General features: G+C 37.8%; 1 protein-coding gene and 1 pseudogene across 2 annotated transcripts in view; both read left to right on the forward strand.

The window, feature by feature from the left end:
• Positions 1-17,874, forward strand: part of PDSS2 (decaprenyl diphosphate synthase subunit 2) — a 251,015-nt gene that overhangs the window by 19,575 nt on the left and 213,566 nt on the right. The window lies entirely within an intron of this gene.
• Positions 13,711-14,343, forward strand: LOC136150885 (ras-related protein Rab-28 pseudogene; annotated as a pseudogene).

Raw genomic sequence — 17,874 nt, forward strand, 5'->3', positions numbered from 1 at the left:
TGACATTTTGGTATTGTTTGGCCGCACTGAGTATCAGGCACACAAACTTGCATTTCAGCAACGGTTTCAGTCAAGTACCATCATCTGTCATAGTAACTTAGTGCCAGTTTGTAATTTTAGTAGTTTAAGAACCATATCCTTACAGTGTTTATAATTTTCATATTAATATACTTTTAAAGAGCATTTTAATAAAAATCACTTAAAGCATACTGGATGGCTGAATTTTTACCCTTTAAAAATACTCCAAATATTACTCAAGGTTGAGGAATACTGACTAGCCTATGTTCTTAATTCTGGGCCCAGTTAATAAAGTTGGTTGTAGGTTCTAAAGTGCTATAATACTTAATTCTTTGTGGTTGAATTTTAATGAATTAGGATTCAGATATCTGCATATTTCTTCTCATGTTTCTCATTACTGCATCACCAAATGCTTTTCATCAATATGTATTCTATAATTGTCATTGATTCTTTTGTAGGATTCAGAATTTTCTTGTGTGTGTGTGTGTGTGTGTGTGTGTGCGTGCGTGTGTGTACATGTTTTACACACCTGGGAGGTTTTTTCATTACCAAAATTTATTTATCTCTGTTTGTGGTTTTAAGAGCTTGATGAATGTTTTCCCCAGGAACAACTACCCTAGAGTAGGTTTTAAAAATGGATACTAGATGTTAACCATTCAGATAGTTGTTTCTGATTTAATTCTTATTTGAAATTCTAGATACAAATCTTTGGTTTATGGAGTGCAGCTGGATTTGCTTTTCTTCCTGTGACTCACCAGTGTCTTCTCAAAGCCTTTCATTTTTTTCTATTTTTGTGCACTGAAACTTCATTTTAACAAATATTTAAAAATAGCTTTAAAAATTACCATTCTCTTGGAATCTCCTTGGAAGTTTATTTCGTTTGCTCCAGAGATTTTTTTTTAAAGCAAACTGATTTGGTTTTATTTCCAGAATTGTGAGGCTGCAGATACTTCTAGTGAATATTATGTCATATTCTAAAAACTTAGCAGTGTGTTTTGAATGTTTCAAGCATTGTTAATTTGCATAAGCATATTCTTTATAGTGTTTAATAATTACAGGGTTTGTGACAGGTACTTTCTATATCTTAAATGGTTAAATATCACCAAATAAATGAAATTTATTTTATCCTCAATAATACTGACTTCACAAATCTTCATCAACATTTCTTTGTAACTTTAGGCTGTTTCTTTTATATTATTGTATATTTAAAAGAATGTCATTTAGTTTCATAGGACTAATACTAACAAAGCTTTTATTAAAAACATTTTTATGTAGTTATATTATTTTTAAGTATTATTTATTCCATAGTACCCCTGATGAAAAACAAGCGTGACTATATGACAATAAAGTGTGCCTGGTATGATTTTATGAGTACGTAGAAAAGAACCCCAGAAATAAACATCTAGAGATTAGTGGTCCTGGCCCCAGCATTTTAACCTAACTTTAATAATACTTATGGATGTACCTGGGCAACTTATGGAAAAACTGAGATGGAACTTTTCCATCTTTGATGACTTTTACTGTTTCATAGGCTATGTTAAAAAAAAAAAATTCTTGATACTGAATGTTTGTTAGAATAATATATTTGTTAAATGGTCAGGGTAATGTCTCTTGCCCTATAAAAGGGTAGTCCTGGGAGCTTGATAGTTTAATTTTTCTTGAAACTTTATTGAATTTCTGATTATCTGTGTGTCAGTTTTCCAGTGAAGAGTTTCTTTTAAATTCCTGGTTGATACTGTCTTGCCACCTGTTTGCTGCTTGTTCCACTTTCATTTAGTGGTGGGTTGGGCAATGCATATGGATTTTAATGTTAACTTGGAATTTCAAATAATTTTTGTTTAACTTAATTATAGTGAGAGCATAATATTTTGTAAGGAGCACTTCGGTGAGGGAGGCAGTACCGGCTGAGGTTTAGAGAAGAGCATGGGCTTGTGAGCTAACCAATACCCAAATTTGAATTCCAATACTGCCATTTCCTAGCTGAACTGCAGAATATTTTGAGTCTTGTTACCTCATGTGTAAAAGAGATGACATTATTATTATTCACAAGATTGTAATGAGGATTACAGCAGACAACACTGTAAAATGTTTAACTCAAATGCTCTTATAAACGTCACTGCTGTTATTAGCTATTATTTGTGCCCAGTAATTTTTTTATCTGTGCTTTTAGATTAGTCCCCCCCGCCCACTGTTGCCTATGTTTACTTGAAGGATAGTTTTAGGAACCCAGAGAGGTACTTCAGATGATTTGAAAGGTATGCTGCACGGTACAAATATAAGGTGGAAGTGGAGTATTACGACTGTTACTAGAAACAGCAGTTGAAACTGTTTAATATAGTGGAAGGAGCACGGTTTTGGAAGCAGATTGACTTGTTCAGACATGGCTTATGTCATCTACTAGCTGCTGTTGGACAGGTTGACTACTCAGAGCTTCAGTTTTCTCATCCTTGAAAATGAGAATAATAATGCCTGTCTTGTGGAGTAATGATAATACCTATCCTATTGTGAGGCTTGAATGAAAGGCCTAAGGGACAACATATTTTGTTTCCCTGTTTCTAAGTGGAGAATAGGAAATGTCCCTGGCAAAAACAAATATCCTTTCTGAAGCAAAATACAGATTAATTTTGGATTAGAGTTGATTATGTTTTCACTAATGAATTGCAAGTAAAATAGGATCAACCAGTGGTTAGGTAGATAACTAGTGGGTTAGGAGGATGAAGAAAGTAGGGGTACTGGTTAACCTGTGGCCCTGAATTAGATTTTACAATTTGAAATGGTTTAGTATAAAGAAAGGAGTTCAAGGTAGGAATACAGTTGGCTCCTGTGAGTGTGTTATAAACCAGACAAAGTAGAAAATAAGGAGCCAAGGGATCTCTTAGCTGGGAGAGAACAATATATATCAAGATCTTTTGTTAACTCTAGGTCATTTTAGCAATGAGTAAGGTATTATCTCTCTTTTTTTTTTAAAAACTCTTGCCAAGAATATAGGAGAAACGTCTGGGGATGGTAGATATCACAAAACTTTCTTTTGGGGTTTAGTATATACTCTTTTCTGGACTTCCCTGGTGGCTCAGAGGTTAAAGTGTCTGCCTGCAATGCAGGAGACCTGGGTTCGATCCCTAGGTCGGGAAGATCCCCTGGAGAAGGAAATGGCAACCCACTCCAGTATTCTTGCCTAGAGAATCCCATGGACGGAGAAGCCTGGTGGGCTACAGTCCACGGGGTCGCAAAGAGTCAGACACGACTGAGTGACTTAATTTATACTCTTTTCTGTGGGCAAATTGGCTGCTATCTGTTTAAGCAGTCATTGCTGCTATTGGAGTCATATGAACACTTAGACATTACAGTAGTTAGAGGTCTAAGAAAAGTTTTTAGTTATGGCGGTGCCCACTCTAGCTTTATGGATTATGAGCAAGGTGCCTAGTTCTAAAAATGCTTATCAAATGTTGACCTCTCACTGGATAGCATTTTGGTAAAGCTTCCTACGTATTGATAGATTCTACCCTTCTATGATGTGGGGTCAGAGACTCCTTAGTGGCTTCCTGTGTTCTGTAGGATACAGTTTGACCTGTGCATGCAAAACATCCCTTCCTTCTCTAGTCACTTCTGACACTCCTCTCTTTCCACCCTAGGCAATAGCCATAGAAGATAAACCATCTACATTTGTACCTGGTTAAGAGTTGCTTCACCTTGAGGACTCAAGTGTTAGCTCTTTTGCTACCCATTCTCTGATTTCTCCAAGTTAAATGTTTTGCTTATCCTCTACCTTTCAATCTCTTCAAAAAATTGGAAGCTATGACACTATTGAGCTTGCATTTTCCATTGTCTTAGTCTGCTGGTGTCAAGTGGTGGCTGCCTTAGACTGGGCGTGTACACTTTAAATATATACAATTATATTTGTCAACTATTCCTCAATAAAACTGGAAAAAAAAAAAAAAAGATTGGGCCTATGTCCTCCAGTTTACCATTCAAGATTCTCTAGTTACAACTGGCCATTTCATAGATTAATTGAGCCTATCTGGCTCCTTTATTTTGAACCTCTGATTTAGGTATAAGTATTTCTAAGACTGAACTTTTTGAAAGAGATTGTTTTGTCTTTATATTCATATTGCTTGGCATATATTTGACACAGGGAACCTTTCCTAACCAGAGGCCTTTTTCTGACCTTTTTGCTTTACTCATTAATTTAATTAGATCATGGGTGTTTATCTTACATATTATTCTTCATAGCACAGAATATCATGGTTGAAGATAGTGATCAACTCTGCCTGAAGACAGAGAAGGAAGAATAATGCACTTGAATTGTAGCAGAATTTGATTACAATTAGGTAGAGAAACTTTTTCCTAGCTGTGACATTTTTTAGGAATGAGTTACCATGAGAGACTGTTGCATCCTTTTGTTTTGAAATCTTCCATGGGATTGGCACATACCTTCTTGAAGACAGAAAAAGCAAAATTAAATTCCTTATGAGTCTAGTGATGTTCAGAATGTCTCAGACAATTTTTACTATATTTAATATATAGTATGAAAATATACTAGCTTTAAGACTATAGGTTTAGACAGAATTTGAGAACAGATTATAATCAGCAGGTACACAAATTCTGCAAAAAATACGGAATTTATCATTCCATAATTTGCTCCTCTGAAAAACAGCTGCCTCCAAAGAATGCTTCTTCATACTGTTGGCAAATTAATCACAAATGCAGGGAGCAATCTCTGTTTCGTATTATTGTGATTTGTAAAAATAATTTAGATGTATGCTATCCACAAACCATTTTTTAAAATAAAGTAGCAATCCTATATCTAAATCCTTATGTTTTGATATTACATGTATGAGTGTCGTAAGTTTAAATTCTGGGAGTTCGAGGCAGAAATATAAGAAAGAGCTCATTTAGGATGGAATGGCAAACATTTCTAATTGGGAGGATCCTCATTTTGATTTCTGCCCTCCTGCCTCCACCCTTAACTGAAAACCAAAGCAAAACACCTGGAGTTATTTAGGCACTATAGATATTTCTAAAAGAATGGACTCCTAATCATAAAACTTTTCTGGCACAGAATAACTCTCTTGAATAGATAGAAGTCATATGATTGGTAAAAGTGTATTTGAATTCATGAAGGCTCCCACAAGTCATGAGTGCAGAGTTTGGGAGCACTGCGGGCTGACACTGATGGAGTTCATATGCTTTTAGAGAAAAGTAATCCTTTAAAATCCATTAGTGCACAAGGGTTATTCCCTCAGCTTTTCCCTTAGACTCTTCCTCAACAAAGGTAGCTTATTTGTTAAATGATGGTTGTTTTACTTTCAAAGACATTTGCCAAAAGTATAAGTTTAGTTTTATTCTCTTTTACAATGTTTAAACAAGTTTTGCTGCAAGTAGAAAACAGTGCCCTTCCAAGTCCCTGTCTTCAGCCTCTGCTTTGTAGTTCTGTCCCTATAAATAAAGCAGAGGGAAGGAAGGAGGAATAATAGCTAAGACTTGAAAAAAAATTAGTATCAGTTAAGTAGTGAACTTGAAAGGCATAGCTATGATTCCAACCAATATTTATTGACCATCTATTGTGTGTTAAAACATAGTAAAAGAGCTTCCTATACGTACTTAAGGAATCGGTGTCCTTGAGGAAACTAGATGTAAACATATGGGGTTTAAAGTGTGAAAGTCAGGAAGAGAGAGTTATTATCATGGTAATTTTGAATAAAAATCAGCAGTTAACTATGTGGGAGAATTTTATTTATTTATTTTTTTAATTTATTTTTTATTTATTTATTTTTTTATTAGTTGGAGGCTAATTACTTCACAACATTTCAGTGGGTTTTGTCATACATTGACATGAATCAGCCATAGAGTTACACGTATTCCCCATCCCGATCCCCCCTCCCACCTCCCTCTCCACCCGACTCCTCTGGGTCCTCCCAGTGCACCAGGCCCGAGCACTTGTCTCATGCATCCCACCTGGGCTGGTGATCTGTTTCACCATAGATAATATACATGCTGTTCTTTCGAAACATCCCACCCTCACCTTCTCCCACTTTTTAAAAAAAATAGTTTTATTTATTTTTGGCTGTTCAAGTCTTTGTTGCTGTGAGAGCTTTTCTCTAGTTGCAGCGAGCGAGGGCTCCTCTTCACTGCAGTGCGAGTGAAATCTCACTGCAGTGGCTTTTCTTTCGGAGCACGTGCTTGACGGCGCGTCGGGCCCAGTGGTTGTGGTTCCTGAGCTCTAGGGCACAGGCTCGATGGTTGTACATGAGCTCAGGTGCTCCATGGTATGTGGGAACTTCCCGGACCGTGGATGTAACCTGTGTCTCCTGTGTTGGCCGGCAGATTCTTTACCATTGAACCACCAGGGAAGCTCACATTGTTTTCTTGTTGAGTTTGGAGAGTCCTTTATACACTATGGATACAAAATCCTTTGGATTTATGATTTGCAAATACTTTCTCCCAATCTGTGGCTCATCTTTTTATCTTGTTAACGGGGTCTTTTCACAAAGTAAAATTTTTTAATTTCAATAAAGTTCAGTTATTGATTTTCTTTTCTTTTATGGATCAAGTTTTTGATGTGATGTTTAAGAACACTTTTCCTAGCCCTGGGTCCAAAAGATAGTCTTCTGTGTTTTCTTCTAAAAGCTTTGCAGTTTCATTTTTTATGTTTAAATTTGTGATTCCATTTTGCACATGCTTTTGTATATAGCTTAAGCTTTAAGTCAAGGTTCATTTTTGTCTATGGATGTCTGGTTATTCAAAGATGATTTGTTGAAAAGATTCTCCTTCCTCCATTGAAATGATTTTGCATCTTTATAAAAAATCAGTTGGTGCATTTGCATTGATCCATTTCTGTTCCATTGATCTATGTTTCTCTTCCTTTACCAGTACCACACTGTACTGATTACGGTGACCATATAGTAAGACTTTACATCAGCTAGAGTGATTTTTCCTGCTTTTCTTTTTTGTAAATTTGTTTTCAAATAAGCCTGTCTGTCTGTGCGCAGTCACTCAGTCATGACCAGCTCTTTGTGACCCCATGGACTGTAGCCTGCCAGGCTTTTCTGTCCATGGAATTTTTCCAGGCAAGAATACTGGAGCGAGTTGCTGTTTCCTACTCCAGGGGATCTTCCTGACCCAGGGATTGAACCCAAGTCTCTTGTGTCTTCTGCATTGACAGGCAGATTCTTTACCACTAGCACCACCTGGGAAGCCTCAAGCTTCTTGTGGTTATGGTGGCGGCAGCAAAACCTAGTACCTCCTGTTGCCAGTGTGTGGGACTGACCCTGACTGAGGGCAGGAGGAGGTGAGGTGATAGTGCTCTGTTGGGGTGAGGTTTTGAACATTCAGTTGAGCCCCGGGTAGGAAGGAGAATTTTTTAGGAAATATAGATGCTCCTAATGTTAAACAGATATATGGTATCATTTAATATTATTTTTTTAGAAGATTTTCCTTTAATGATATCAATTCAAGACTATTATGTAGTGTTTAGAATGGCATTATCCTGCTTGAAAGCAAAGTAGTATATGGCTAAGTACTCAAGGACCTTTCTATTGTTGTTTTCATTTTATCTACTGTAGTCAGGGACTTGGTTTTAGGTTTCTACAGCAACCACAGTCTGGTATTACCAACACTTTATGTGCATGTGTTGTTAACTCTGATGCCTTCTACGCTACATGTGGCAGAGTTGCAGTTGCTATGGAGATCAACCTTTGACATGCTTGGTTGATAATGATGTTTCTCATATATGGATATTGCTGCTACGAGTTGACCAAGAGATGCGTAAGACTTTGCCAGTGATTTCTCTAGCTGAGGATATTGATCTCGGATTTTATTTAATGTTTGAGTCTTTGTTGCCTTACGTGGGCACTCTCTAGCTGTGGCGAGTGGGGGCTCCTCCTCTTTGCAGTGCATGGGCTTGTTGTGGAGCACAGCTCTAGGCATGTGGCCTTCAGTAGTTGCAGCACATGTGCTTGGTATTGCAGCTCACAAGCTTAGTGGTTGTGGCACATGGGCTGAGTTGCTCGCTGGTATATGGAATCCTGGACGAGGGATCAACCTGTGTCCCCTGCGTTGGAAGGCAAATTCCTACCCACTGCGCCACCAGGGAAGTCCTTCAGTCTCAAATTTTAAAACTCCTAAGTTATACATTTGCTCACAAACATACTAAAGTATGCGTGTTTTATCTTATTTTTTAACGTATAAGCTTGCTACTTGGAAAATTGAGGGGAAATACAGTTTTAAAGAATACACTGTAAGTGGAATTTGACAGACTTGGATAGTCTATGTTATTTTTAAAACATTTCACAAAAAATCAAAGACTAAATATCTTACATAGTTTTAGTAATATAATAATAAAATCAGTTGTTAATAGAAAAGTGAGGGAAGAACAATTTTTCTTAAGGATTGCTCTTATTTAAATATGAGGCCTCGAGGTAACAGCTAATAAGAAACTTTTTCTTGGAGTGCAGTGTCTCTAAAGAGATACTAGCCCTTTGAAGTCCACAAATGAAAACCACTGAGGAAGAAGAGGAAGTGACTTTATTTTTTCTTTTTCTTTGACAGTATCAGTTCAACTAGACACAGCTCTCAGTCTTAAATTTAAGACAAGTTGTCATTATGTATTTTCATTTTCAGAATTCTTGAAAAATGTAGCTTTAGATAGGTAAACATTCCTGTTTTGGGTTAGGGAAACTTGTCAGTCATGAGTGGATATATAAGAACAGTGATTCTCAACCCTGGCCGCACAGTGGTTTGTAGGGCTTTTAAAAAGTACTGATGTTTGAGCCTAAAAATGTTAAATCAGAATCTCTGGGAATGGGAAGAAAGCATGGCATTCATATTCTTTTTTTTCTTAAAGCTGATTACTTGATATAGGCATACTCGTTTTGTTCTTTGCTTTACTGTACTTTCCAGATATCACAAATTGAAGGTTTATGGAAACCCTGTGTTGAGCAGGTCTTCTCAGCACCACTTTTCCAATAATGTTTGTTCACTTTGCATCTCTGTGTCACATTTTGATAATTCTTGCAGTATTTCAAACTTTTTCGTTATTTATTATTTTTATGGTGATCTGTGATCAGTGAGCTCTGATGTTGCTATTACAAAAAGATTATGACTTGCTAAGGATCAGGTGATGGTTAGCATTTGTAGCAGTAAAGTGTTACTTAATTATGGTATGTACATTGTTGTTTACACCTTATGCTGTTACACACTCAATAGACTAAGTATAGTGTAAACATAACTTTAACATAACTTATATATACACTGAGAAACCAAGAAATTTGTGTGACTTGCTTTATTGCAATACTCACTTTATTGTGATGGTTTGGAACTGAATCTGCAATATCTCCGAGGTGTGCCTATACTGATATGCACCCAGAGTTGAGACCCACTGCAGCAGAGTAAGTTTTTCACCTAGAATCTTAATTTTAGCTAAATTTGTATATTAGAATGCATCAGTAGAAGTAATTTGAACATTGCAGAAAGTTTAGAAAGGGCAACCTTACCATCTATTAGTTTTCTGTTGTTGCAACAGATTACCACAAATTTAGTGGCTTAAAACAACACAAGTTTATTATCTGACTTTTTGAAGGTCAGAAGTCAGAAATGAATCTCATGGGGATAAAATCAAGGTGTCAGCAGAACTGAATTCCTCTGGAGACTAGGGTGAATCCATTCCTTATCTTTTCCAACTTCTAGAGACTGCCCATTTTCTTCAGCTGTGGTTGTGGTCCATCATTCCAACCTGTGCCTCTGTTGTGATATCTCCTTTTCAGAGTCAACTCTTCTGACTGCCTCTTATAAGGACTCTTGTGATTATGTTGGGCCTATCCAGATAATCCAGGACAATCTCCTCATCTCAAAATCCTTAACTTAATCACATCTGCAGAGTTCTTGTTGCCAAGTAAAATAGCAGTCACAGGTTATGGGCATTAGGACTGGGACATCTTTGGATGGTGGTGTTAGGGGGAGGGGCAGTTATTCAGTGTATCATACCAGCTTAACATGATTATCACTTGGGTGTTTTCCTTCCTAGTCTTTAATATGCATATGTTTAATTTAAATGTGATCACATTACATATAGTGTTCTAGCCTTTTCTACTTAGTTTATCATAATCATCACTTAAAATGGCCACACAATAGTCCATCTATGATTATATCATATTTTGCATTGTATCTTTATTGTCGGATTTTTGTTGTTTCAGATTTTTATTACTGATATACATGAAGCTGTGATAAATATTTTTGTTTATTAGATTCCATGATGTGGGAATACAAAACTAAAACATAAACATTTTTATACAGCCAAATTCAAAATGCCTAATTGTATTTTTAAAGAGTTCTAATCAACTTATTTCAAGAAATAATCACAATGTATGAGAGCTGACTCACTGGAAAAGATCCTGATGCTGGGAAGGACTGAAGGCAGGAGGAGAAGGGAGCAGCAGAGGATGAGATGGTTGGATGGCTTCACTGGCTTGATGAACATGAATTTGAGCCACTCCAGGATAGTGAAGGACAGGGAAGCCTGGTGTGCTGCAGTCCATGGGGTCGCAAAGAGTTGGACATGACTTAACAACATGACTGAACAACAATTTGAGAGTACAAGTGTTGCTGTATTTTTGCCAATATTGGTCATTATAATTTTTAAAAAGGACTTTTTATTAATTAGATATATAGAAAAATGTTGCCTTGATTTAAATTTAATTTACTTGAAATTATTTTTTATGTTTCTGTTTATTAGTTTCTCTTTGTATGTCTTGTTCATTTGTTTCTTATGGTCTGAGTTTCTTATTATTAATACTTTTGAGGTTTTTATACAGTGGATTTATTTTCTTATGTGCTACGAATGCTTTTTTAAACACATTTTAAAATTTTAGATGTTCATATATGTTGTTTCCTTTGTGATTTTTCTGTGCTTAAGTTTTTCTATCTAGCAGAGAGGTTTGTGTTAAATATTGCATATTATTTTCTTTGACTTCTTTGATGATTTAGTCATTGCCCTCAGTGAATTGCCAGCAAGCTAAGAAGTTTGGAGACTTATGAGTCCAAGCTTACTATATGACTTACCTACCGTATGAAAGCAAGTAGCAAGTTCATTTGGTTCCATTCACATAATTTATCAAAATTGGAAGCAAAATTTTAAAAGGACTAGAGAAGAATCTAGCATTTTTAGTGCATTCCTAAGATGTTTATTGCCCTTCGCTGAAAGGTTTACTCACCATGCCTGTCATGTTGTGTTTTCAAGCAGATAATTGAGAATTATAGTGAGCTATCTTAGTCCATGATAAACAGACAGAATGCACTTTAATTACATTCTAATTTATTATCTGGTGAAAGTACCTTGCTAACAAATCAACCCGGATATGACTTATTGGATAGCCTTTGCACTTAGAGGGATAATCAGTCTGTAATCATAAACAACATGAACCGTTCATCTTCTAGATTGCTATTATATTTATTACCGTCAAATGCCTATGCCCAGTTTCTTTCCTGTTTGTTTCCCATATCATGGCTCATGTACCCCCACTCAGCCTGCTGTAAGTTGGTGGAATCCTGTGCTTACAAATTCTTTTTCTTGAAATAAGGTTTAGGCACATGCCTGGGGGGGAATTGTGTCACTTTACTATAGGGATAGAATGCATTCCCCCCAGTAACAGTAAATAGAATAAACTGTCACCATAATATACTAATATGTGATTTATTCCTTGCTGCCCTGGTAAAAACTAGCAGTTCTAATTCTACAAAGAAATAAAAACTGTGCCCCCTAGAATAGCCATTGCATCCTTTAATATCCTCTATTATTGCCCACTAGTTTCAAAAAAGAGATACACAGATTAAACTGAAACAGCTCCTGTTTCTTTCGAGACAGCCTTATGTAGGAAATTGGTATTAGGCAGTAGATTTTACCAAGTGAATGCATTTCTCTGATGCAGTACCTTCTTAAATTCTACCCTTAAGGCTGATGGCAGGATGAACAGCCAATGGCACTAGTTCCCAGAATAATTTAGAAGTTTATTATTAGTTCCACAGAATAATTTAGAAGCATTACATTTCCTTAGTTGACCCAAATATATTTGAATACCACCATGTTAGGGTGAACGTTGAAGTGGACTAGAGTGTGGGGTACAATACAGTGTAGAACAATCTGAAGAAAATTATAATCACCCTCCTTGATGTAGTTACAATAGAGTTGTTAATTGCCTTTTTAAATTTCAGATACCCTTTTTTCCTTCTTTTCTACTTCTACCTTAATGATTTTAGTTGAATCTACTGATCCTGTTTGGTATCTTTAGCATCCAAAGAAAATAATAATCCTTATTTGAGAGTATCCTCTTTTAATGAACAAGGATCTTATACCTAGAAGAGATCTCATCAGTGCTTTTTGGTATAACACAGTTAATGTGCCTATATGATGCAGCTGGTATATGGTGAGGGGATCTGGAACTCCTGCATGTTAGTGCTGTGATCTTTTTGTTTCCATTCTTGGTCCAAATTTGTGCCGTAGGAAGCATTATTATGAACAAAGCTAGTGGAGGTGATGGAATTCCAGCTGAGCTATTTAAAATCCTTAAAGATGATGCTGTTAAAGTGCTGTATTTGTTATGCCAGCAAATTTGGAAAACTTAGCAGTGGCCACAGGACTGGAAAAGGTCAGTTTTCATTCCAATCTCCAAGAAGGGGAAGGCCAAAGAAGGTTCAAACTGCTGCACAATTGTGCTCATCTCACATGCTAGCAAGGTAGTGCTCAAGATCCTTCAAGCCAGGCTTCAACAGTATGTGAGCCCAGAACTTCCAGGTGTACAAACGATTTAGAAAAGACAGAGGAACCAGAGATCAAATTGCCAACATCTGTTGAATCATAGAAAAAACAAGGAAGTTCCAGAAAAACATCTACTTTTGTTTCATTGACCACACTAAAGCCTTTGACTGTGTGGATCACAACAAACTGGAAAATTCTTAAAAAGATGGGAAAGCAGACCACCTTACCTGCCTCCTGAGAAATCTGTATGCAGGTCAAGAAGCAACAGTTAAGAACTGGATATGGAACAATAGACTGGTTCCAAATTGGGAAAGGAGTACATCCAGGCTGTTTATCATCACCTTGCTTATTTAACTTATATGCAGGGTGAAAGTGAAAGTCACTCAGCCGTGTCCAGCTCTTTGCGACCCCATGGACTGTACAGTGCATGGAAGTCTCCAGGCTAGAATACTGGAGTGGATAGCTGTTCTCTTCTCCAGGGGATCTTCCCAACCGAGGGATCAAACCCAGGTCTCCCACATTGCAGGCAGATTCTTTACCAGCTGAGCCGCAAGGAAAGCCCTATATGCAGAGAACATCATGTTAAATACTATGCTGAATGAAGCACAAGCTGGAATCAAGATTGCCAGGAGAAAGATCAATAACCTCAGATATGCAGATGACACCACCCTAATGGCAGAAAGCAAAGAGGAACTAAAGAGCCTCTTGATGAAAGTGAAAGAGGAAGGGGCGGGGCGGCGGGCAAGATGGCGTCGGTGAGTGATTCTCCCCCATACCTCCAGGCCTCTGAGACACCGGGGCGGGGGTGGGGGAGTCCTGTCCCCGCTGCCGGCCCTCCTCCTCTCCCCCGCCCCCGGAGATCCCTCTCTTTCCCCTCCTCCTCCTATTTCTCGGGGGTGGGGTCGGTGGGAGGGAGGGGAGGCGGGCCTCCTTCCTGGGACACCATGTCGGACTCTGAGGAGAGCCTGGACCGGCAACTGAAAGTCGTCGTGCTGGGGGACGGCACTTCCGGGAAGACCTCCTTAGCTACCTGTTTTGCTCAAGAAACTTTTGGGAAACAGTACAAACAGACTATAGGATTGGATTTCTTTTTGAGAATCACATTGCCAGGAAGCTTGAATGTTACTCTTCAAGTCTGGGACATAGGAGGGCAGATGGTATATGATGTTACAAATTATCAAAGCTTTGAGAATTTAGAAGATTGGTATTCTGTGGTGAAGAAAGTGAGTGAGGAGTCAGAAACTCAGCCCCTAGTTGCCTTGGTGGGCAATAAAATTGATTTGGAGCATATGCGAACAGTAAAACCTGAAAAACACTTAAGATTTTGCCAGGAAAATGGTTTTAGTAGCCACTTTGTCTCAGCAAAGACAGGAGACTCTGTCTTCCTGTGTTTTCAGAAAGTTGCTGCTGAAATCCTTGGAATCAAGTTAAACAAAGCAGAAATAGAACAGTCACAGAGAGTGGTGAAGGCAGATACTGTAAACTACAACCAGGAACCCACGTCAAGAACTGTTAACCCTACTAGAAGTTCTGTGTGTGCAGTTCAGTGAGCACATTTTTCTTTTGTATTGATAGTTCTGACTACCCTTCACCTCTGTGTGGGCCCCAGGGACCTCTAGGAACTGGTTTTAGCAGTGACCATCTCTGTAGTTCAGTTAACACTTTCCGCTCAACTCACTTCATCATTGCGTGTTGCCTCAGCCACAGGCAGCTCCTTGTACTGGAAAGAATTCAACTTCGGGACCACACACTTTGAATTCAGCTTGGAAAGCCCATTCTGTGGAATCAGACTGCTCCATTGAGAAAGAATAATGCTGGCTCTCTTATGGCCTCACTTCTTTTGTCTATGATGTAAATTTTTTTTTAAACAAATATGAAAACTATCCAGGTCTTGATCATCAGCCAGGATTTTGCTGCAGCAGTTTCATTCTCTTATCTGAACTCATACCTGGCAAAGTACACTTCAGAGTGCAAACATCTGAATGAGTCATGTGTTTTATCTACTGATACTTAAGAAAGGATTCTTTTGCTATCTCTTGTGAGTAAAAATATATAAAGTGGTATCTAACTGAAAATGCTTGAAATAAAGTTGTAATAGAAAAAAAAAAGTGAAAGAGGAGAGTGAAAAAGCTTACTTAAAACTCAACATTCAAAAAACTAAGATCGTGGCATCCAGTCCCATCATTTCATGGCAAATGGATGGTGAAACAATGGAAACAGTGGCAGGCTTTATTTTCTTGGTCTCCAAAATCATTGTGGATGGTGACTGCAGCCATGAAATTAAGACACTTGCTCCCTGGAAGAAAAGTTATGACAAACCTAGATAACATATTAAAAAGTAGAGACATCAGTTTGCTGACAAAGGTCCATATAGTCAAAGCTATGGTTTTTCCAGTAGTCATGTATGGAAGTGAGATTTGGACTATAAAGAAGACTGAATGCTTTCGAACTGTGGTGCTGGAAAAGACTCTTGAGAGCCCCTTGGACTGAAAGGAGATCAAACCAGTCAATCCTAAAGGAAATCAACCTTGAATATTCACTGGAAGGACTGATGCTGAAGCTGATGCTCCAATCCTTTGGCCACCTGATGCAAAGAGCCAACTCATTTGAAAAGACCCTGATGCTGGGAAAGATTGAGGGCAGGAGGAGAATGGGTGACAGGATGAGGTAGTTGGATGGCATCTTTAACTCAGTGGATATGAGTTTGAGCAAACAACAGGAGATAGTGAAGGTCAGGGAAGCCTGGCATGTTAAGTCTATGAGGTTGCAGAGTCGGACACGACTGAGCGACTAAACAAAAATAACAGTGTTCATGGGATTCTCAAGGCAAGAATACTGAAGTTGTTTGCCATGCCCTCCTCCACTGTCTGAATATTAGGAAGGAATTGAGAATAGTTCTTACCCTAACTTTCCTGCCAGTGTCCTTACTTTCCTACCAGGGAAGTCTGTATGCTTCTATTAGGACTAACCAGAAGAGAAAGCACAATTGGGATTTGGGGATGAAGTTGAGGGAGGGAGAGAGTGGAATCTTGAAAAGATGCAGAAGCAAGTATTTCTGAGCAGTTGGGGCTTGTTCGTTGCGTCTTATTTAAGGAGTCACCTATTTTATCTGAATCTTCAGCTGTGCTTAAGAATGTTAGCAGGGCCTAACTCCAAGCCAAATCGCCCTGTAAAGTTATAGCTTAGTTTGGTTTGGAGAAAATTTGCTTCATGTTTGCCATCCCCTTTGCTCTACAGCTGTTACTTTCTACTCTGATACTTCTTTCTATTGGCAGTGTTTTCTGGACCCATGCATTCTGTGCATGAGTTATTCCACAGCCCTCATCTAAGACTATGTTTGAACTCCATTTTAGGAATAATTATGTAGAGTTATATTCCAAATTTAGTGCATTTTGACTTCAGGAAGACCCTTTTAGGATCAAATTAGAACAAAATTGTTATATTTGGCCATAATGGAATAGAAGTCCCACTGTGGCTTCCAGCCTTCTAAGTCTCCCCAAAATAGACCTTAGTAAGATGACTAAAGACTTCTGTATCAGTTAATCTAATGAATTTATTTAAAAATGTTTCTGTCCTAATTGTTGACAAGTTTTTTTTTTTCTTGAAAAACATTCTTTACTTGATTTTATTCTTTCTACCACTTCTTCCCCCCCTCGGCCGGCTTTTCCGGGTGATTAAATGTTACTATTCCCTCTTAACCACCCTATTCTCTCTCCAGTTTATCCCTTCTGTATACTTCAGTTACTACAAACTGCATTAGTCTAATCCATCCACCTGGCCTCCTTCCAATCTACTCCTCATATTCCTGAAAAACTCAAAAGTAGATGTCAGCATAAACATACCATGTTCTCAAATAGGAGATTTCAACATCATAAATCACTGATTCTCCCATGTGTATGTGTTAGTCACTCAGTCGTATCTGACTCTTTGCCACCCCATGGACCATAGCTGGTGGAATTCTCTAATCTAGAATAATGGAATGGGTTACCATTTCCTCCTCCAGGGGATCTCCCTGACCCAGGGATTGAACCCTGGTCCTCTGCATTGCAGGCAGATTCTTTTCCATCTGAGCCACCAGGGAAGCCGACTCTCCCATGCTAATTTACAAATTAAACTGGTTTCAATAAAAATACTTGAAACACTAATCATAAAGTGCATACTGAACCCTGAATAACATTGAAGAAGAAGAGCAATGAAAAGGGGATTAGCCCTTCTAGATACTAAGACATACTATGAAGTTTCAGTTAGAGCAATGTAATACTGGTGCATGAATTGACAAACTAATAGAGCAGAATTGAAAATTCAGGAATAAATTAGAAAATACAGTAACTTAGGATATGGTAAAAGCAGTATCTTGAGTGGGAGTAAGGATGAACTCTAATAACTGGTATTGGTATAACTGTGTAGCCATCTGGAAAGAGAATGTGTTAGGTCAATACTTGACATTATATATTTGGATAAACTCCAGATTGGTCAGAGATTTAAACATAAAATGTGAAATGATGGGAGAATTTAATTAAAACTTTAGAGTTATAAAGCTTTTCTAAAATTATGACTCAAAATCCTAAACTCAAAGTGTTGGTTTATTTGCCTTTAAAAAAATCCACATGACCAAAGTCCATGAGTAAAGTCAGAAGAGAAATGCAAGATTCATGTCAACCCCTATTAAAATTCCAATGACAGTTTTCATGGAAATAGAATAAACAATCCTAAAGTTTATGTGGAACCGTAAAAGACCCCCACATAGTCAAGCAATCTTGAGAAAGAATAACCAGTCTGAAGATGTCACTTCTTGATTTCTAAACTAAATTACAAAGCTGTAGTAATCAACACACCATGGCACTGACCTAAAAACAAGCAAATCAATGAATGGAACAAAGTAAAGACCCCAGAAATAAGACCATATATACAGGGTCAGTTAACTTATAATAGAGGAGCCAAGAATATACAATGGGGGAAGATGCCAAGAATATACAATGGGATTAAAGTTTCTTTTAATAAATGAGGTTGGGAAAGATGGATGGCTGCATACAGAACAGTGAAACATGGACCATTATCTTAACATACACAAAATATCAACTCAGAATGGATTAAAGACTTGACTATAG

Source organism: Muntiacus reevesi, chromosome 19, assembly GCF_963930625.1.
Source record: "Muntiacus reevesi chromosome 19, mMunRee1.1, whole genome shotgun sequence".
Lineage (NCBI taxonomy): Eukaryota > Metazoa > Chordata > Mammalia > Artiodactyla > Cervidae > Muntiacus > Muntiacus reevesi.